The sequence below is a fragment of the Eutrema salsugineum genome, unplaced genomic scaffold (assembly GCF_000478725.1).
Source record: "Eutrema salsugineum unplaced genomic scaffold, Eutsalg1_0 scaffold_4, whole genome shotgun sequence".
NCBI lineage: Eukaryota > Viridiplantae > Streptophyta > Magnoliopsida > Brassicales > Brassicaceae > Eutrema > Eutrema salsugineum.
The window spans coordinates 13,093,590-13,099,724 of record NW_006256686.1 but is presented as its reverse complement, the minus strand read 5'-3'; the positions used below and the strand labels follow the sequence as shown (position 1 = coordinate 13,099,724).

Sequence of the window (6,135 nt, the reverse complement as noted above, 5' to 3'; positions counted from 1 at the left end):
CGACGGTTTCTTCACCAAAGTTCGAGTTTATTGAGTCACCTTGACTATGAAACTGGTCTCAGAGCATTCGGAGTCGTGGGTCGAAAGTTACTGCCGCCGGAAGGCGACATGGTCGATACGGGCCCAAATATGTTGCGATACGCGCTAAGTGTTTCTTCAGGGCTCGGCATCATTACCTCGACATCAGCCAAGTCAAGGCTCATATTTTGGAAGTATCCTGAGCTAGGCCTCGTATAGATACCTCGGCACGTTGGGATCAAGGCATGCACACGTAAGAAAGGAGCTGGAAACGACTAAGTGTTGAACATGCACCTCGGTGTAGCGACCTCGGCGTGCATGCCGGACCCTATTCTCCCGAACCCCTCGACGTCCAAGCGCCTCGGCATTTTATCCCGAGGTCCATTGTCACAAGCCCAGAATCAAGAACAAAGCTGCTCAAAAACACACACGTGAAGATGGATCAAAGACTAGGGTTCATGCATGTTCTTGCCGTGTTCTTCACGAGATCTTCATTTGGATCTGGACTCACGTGCGCTCCTCGACATGAAGACCTCGGCTTCACTCTCCGACACACCGTGGCACTCACCCATCAGCCCAAGAACGCGGTTCAGTACCCGGTTTGTTCCGGGCTGACCCGCGACACTTTACCTTTGCTATATATACATTTTGAGACTAAAAACCTAATCATCTTATCTCTTATCTGTTTTTAGCTTCAAGAACTTGCCTCTTTGGTGAAACTGGATGATTCTAATCCGATATCTCGCTTTTGCATGAGAAATCTTGTTCTTTCTTTATTTCTTTGATCATCTAACATTAAACTCCTCATCATGACCAGCTACACGTCTTGCAAAGGACTTAGTGAGCTCGTTATGATTAGTGAGTAGTCGTTTAAGCGGCTTTAGACGAGTAGATTAGGGTGCTTTCAAGGTAGATTAGTGGGTTTAGGTGTCTAGTCTTGCATGTTTCATTCTTTAACCGACGAGATCTCTAGGCTGGATCCAAGCACATCACTTGAGGTTCAGATCTGAGACATATCTCGCATCAAAAGTGTTCGTAGAAATGTCTGAACCACTCGGTTATGGGTTTAAGAGTCTTTCATCACGAGAGTGATAGTTCGTTCTCTTAAATGACATTTTTGAACTGATTCTTATTGCTGATTGATTCGATGCTTCTCAAAAGACATTTTTGGTATGAAGGAGGATCAGTTTAGATGCTTAATACTTTCATGAGAAGATTAACATGCCTTGAGTTCAAAGTTAAATGAAACTGCTTGATGTTTTGATACATTAACCAACTAGTTGAACTTGGAAGCATCCGAGTCAAGTATCTCGTCTAAAGTTCCTTGCTTTATTACATATTATCATCATCTGAATCGTTCAGTTATTATTTGCATCCTGTCTCTGTTTAGATCTAATCATTTGCTTTACCTTTCATGCTTAATCGTTTGTTACTTAGCTTAGTTCAAAACCTTCACCTTTTGTCTTGACTTAAATGAACAAACATCATAGTCTAGTGTCTCGTTGACTTGTCTGGATTGATACCTCTTTGTGCTACTTCGACAAAGGGGATTGATAGCCCTGAGTCCTATAAAACTCTTATCTATCAATTGGCGCCGTTGCCAACTTGTCGGAGCATTAGTCTTTTGTTTGTTCTTGAGTTCAAGATTTTACCTTTCTTTGTTTTACTCACTTCTTTGCAAGTTCTTGTGTTGCTTTCAGGTGCATGAAAACCAGGTCTCGGCGCACAGAACCGCCTCTACCGTACGACGACAACATCAACCGGATTGAGAGGCGAGCTCGCGAGAGGGAACGGCATTTTGAACGACTTGGAATGGCAGAACAGCAAAGGATCGAGCAACAGGCTCACGACGCCGAACACCAGGCTCATGCTAATCAGGCGCAGGCAGGCAGGAATGAACAACAAGCTTATGTTAACCAACAACATGCTCAGAGGAACGAAAGGCTTGCTCAGCAAAACCAACAACAAGCTAATAGAAACGAGCAACAAGCCCACCATGTTCATCCGCCACCGCCACAAGCTCAGAGACAACCTCCTCCGGTCTTTGTTGGAGAGAACGACCGAGCTAATGCGCACCAATACCGAGCTGGGATTCAAGCTCCACCGGTTCAAAACAACAACTTTGAAGTTAAAGCTTCCCTACTCAACATGGTGCAGAACTCAAAGTTCCACGGTCTAGCCGGAGAAGACCCTCTTGAGCATCTAGATCAGTTTGATCGGGTTTGCGACCTAACTAAGATCAATGGTGTCTCGGAAGATAGCTTCAAGCTACGCTTGTTCCCATTCAGCCTCGGTGATAAAGCTCACCAGTGGGAAAAGAACCTCCCGAGGGGTTCTATACAAACCTGGGAGCAGTGTAAACTGGCGTTCTTATCAAAGTTCTTTTCCACATCACGCACGGCTAAGCTCAGAAACCAAATCTCAAGCTTCACGCAGCACAACAACGAGAGCTTTAGCGAAGCTTGGGAACGGTTTAGAAGCTATACTAACCAATGCCCACACCACGGCTTCTCAGAGGCATCCCTCTTGAGTACTTTATACCGAGGTGCACTCCCCAAGATCAGAAACCAACTCGATACAGCTTCAAATGGAAATTTTCTTGGGAAGGAGATCAATGCGGCAATGGAACTAGTCGAGAACCTAGCCATGTCTAATGATACTTATGGCGACGACTTTGATAGAGCAAACCGTACAGAGGGCTCTGGAGAAGAACAGCGTATGAAAAAGGATATCAGAGAGCTTCAGAGCAAGCTTGACAAAGTTCTGATGGCGACTCAAAAGCCAATACACTTTGTAGGCGAGTTTGATGAGCAAGGGCCAAGTTTTGATAATGTAAACGAAGATGGTCTAACTCAAGAGGAGCTGAACTACATAGGGAACCAGCAGAGGTATCAACGGTTCAACAACTACAACAGTAACCCAAACCTCTCATACAGAAACCCAAATGTAGCTAACCCTCACGATCAAATCTACCCTGCTCCGCAACAACAACAAAGCTACGCTCAAAAGGCTCCTTATCAGAATACCTTCCAGCCCAAGCAACAGTTTAGTGGGCAACAGCACGGCTACACTCAACAAAATCAAGCAGCTCAGGGTAACAACTTCACCAGCCAACCGCAGCATCACAATTTTCCACCAGGGTTCAATCCGCAGCCGATGGGTCCTCAGCGACAGCATCAGGGAACGGGTCAGAATCAGATGGGAAACGACGTCTGTGGGATATTACAGCAACTGTTACAGGGTCAACAGAGAGTTGAGAGCCAGCACGCGACAATGCAGCAAGATATCAGAGAGCTTAAGCAGAATCAAGCCTCTACATCATCCCGAGGCCCGGCTTTACCAGGTAAACCGGAGCCAAACCCCAAGGAGTATGTGAACGCCATTACATTGAGAAGTGGTAAAGAACTACAAGCTCCAACGCCTAAAACTACGCTCATTGAGGCCAATGAGCAATCAGAGGGGGAGGCAGCCTCAGGTGATGCGTGTAAAGAAGCGGATTTTGAGAAAGAACCGATCAAGGACAAAGGAAAAGAGGTGGAAAAGACAACTGAGCTTGAAAAGCCATACGTTCCACCACCACCTTACCAACCCAAGATACCGTTCCCAGGGCGTTTCAAGAAGAAAATCTTAGACAAAGCCAAAGCGGTCTTTGAGAAACACTTGGAGAACACGCAACTCACCTTACCCATTATAGATGCTTTCTTAGCTATACCACAGCTCGGGAAGTTTCTAAAAGATGCGATCCTCAACAAGACAAAGGAGCTCCAGGGTATGGTAATACTGAGCCATGAATGCAGCGCCATAATACAAAGGAGGTCTATACCAAGGAAGCTATCCGATCCGGGCAGCTTTACCTTACCGTGTGCTTTAGGTCACTTGAAGTTCTCAAACTGCTTGTGTGATCTAGGAGCTTCTGTGAGCTTAATGCCATACACGGTGGCGAAGAGATTGGGATACAAAAGTTACAAGCCGGCCAAGATTTCTCTTATACTAGCTGATAGATCGGTTCGCTTACCGGTGGGTTTGCTTGAGGATTTACCTTTAAGGATCGGTGAGATAGAAATCCCCACGGACTTCATAGTTCTTGAGATGGACGAGGAACCATTGGACCCTATCATCTTGGGCCGACCGTTCCTAGCGACCGCAGGAGCCATTATAGATGTGAGAGGAGGAATGATTGAACTACACATCGGTTCCGAGCATATGAAGTTCAATGTGAAAGAGATGATGAAGAAACCGACTATTGGAGGTCAGGTTTTCTATGTGGAAGTGATGGAGGAGCTAGCTGATGAGCTCCTGGAAGAGTTGAACGCAGAGGATCCGTTACAAGTGGTCCTTACACGTGAACAAAGCGAGCACGGGTACTTGAACGAGGAAAGCGAGGTGTACAAGCAACTTTTGGACCAACCGAAGGAACTTGGAGCTGAGGCTAGGTTCTTGGAGCTCAGAAAGAGTGGCCTCGACATTTTAGACAGCGAGGGGTCCATGGAAACAGAGGAGACACCTCGGGATATCATGGCCGTGGCAACTCATATCAAGGACGATGGTAATCCGCGCGAGAACAAGGAAAAGGCCGAGGAAGCTGTTCCGGGCCAATGTAGCTTTGATACCGATTGGAATGAGGCAGACGCTCCACCTGTTGAGCTCAAGCCTCTACCAACAGGGCTCAGGTATGCGTTCTTAGGCTTGAACTCCACTTTCCCTGTGATCATAAACGATAGTTTGCTTGAACATGAAGAACGTGCATTGCTTAATGAAATCAAGAAATTCAGGAGAGCAATAGGGTATTCCTTGGCCGACATAAGAGGAATCTCTCCTGATGTATGCACTCACCGGATCCACCTGGAGGACCAAGCCATGTCCTCTATTGAGCACCAACGTCGCCTTAACCCGAACCTCAAAGAGGTGGTTAAGAAGGAGATACTAAAGCTCCTTGAGGCAGGGATCATATATCCAATCTCTGACTCTCGGTGGGTATCACCTGTGCACGTTGTGCCCAAGAAAGGTGGTATCACGGTGGTAAAAAATGATAAGGATGAACTCATAGCCCAAAGAACTATAACCGGCCATCGCATGTGCATTGACTATAGGAAATTGAATTCCGCATCAAGAAAAGATCATTTCCCTTTACCATTCATTGATCAAATGCTTGAACGATTAGCCAATCATCCTTACTTCTGTTTTCTCGATGGATACTCTGGATTCTTCCAAATACCAATAGATCCAAGAGACCAAGAGAAAACGACATTCACTTGCCCTTATGGCACTTATGCTTATAGGAGAATGCCTTTCGGTTTGTGTAATGCACCGGCCACTTTTCAAAGATGCATGATGCACATTTTCTCTGATCTAATTGAAGAGAAAGTTGAGGTGTTTATGGATGATTTCTCCGTATACTTCCTCTTTCTCCGAATGTCTTGCTAATCTTTCTCAGGTTCTAAAGAGATGTGAGGAGCATAGGCTTGTATTGAACTGGGAGAAGTGTCATTTCATGGTACAAGAAGGCATTGTCTTGGGGCACAAGGTATCAGAGAAGGGAATTGAGGTGGACAAGGCCAAAATCGAGGTAATGGTGAACCTACAAGCTCCGAATTCTGTAAAAGGGATAAGAAGCTTTCTTGGGCACGCTGGGTTCTATAGGCGGTTCATTAAGGATTTCTCCAAGATAGCTAGGCCTTTAACTAGGCTATTGTGCAAAGAGGTGGAGTTTATCTTTGATGAAGAGTGTGAGGAAGCGTTTAAGAGGATCAAGGAGGCTTTGATCAGTGCACCAATTGTACAAGCTCCCGATTGGTCTTTACCTTTCGAAGTGATGACTGATGCATCTGACTATGCCGTGGGAGCTGTCTTGGGGCAGAAGAAAGATAAGAAACTCCATGTGATTTATTATGCCAGCCGCACCTTGGACTCAGCTCAAGAAAAGTATGCAACCACCGAGAAGGAAATGCTTGCCATTGTGTTTGCATTTGACAAATTCAGGAGTTATCTAGTGGGATCAAAGGTCACGGTCTACACTGATCACGCGGCCTTGAGGTACTTGATGTCTAAGAAAGACGCTAAGCCGAGGCTTTTGAGATGGGTCCTATTGCTCCAAGAGTTCGACATGGAGATACTTGA

At 45.8% G+C, this 6,135-nt stretch overlaps 1 non-coding gene across 1 annotated transcript; it reads right to left on the bottom strand.

The window, feature by feature from the left end:
• Positions 1-2,421: 2,421 nt before the first annotated feature.
• On the bottom strand, positions 2,422-2,528 carry LOC112084694. The gene has a single exon (XR_002898355.1). It is a non-coding gene; the product is annotated as a small nucleolar RNA R71 (small nucleolar RNA).
• Between the last annotated feature and the right edge of the window lie 3,607 nt (positions 2,529-6,135).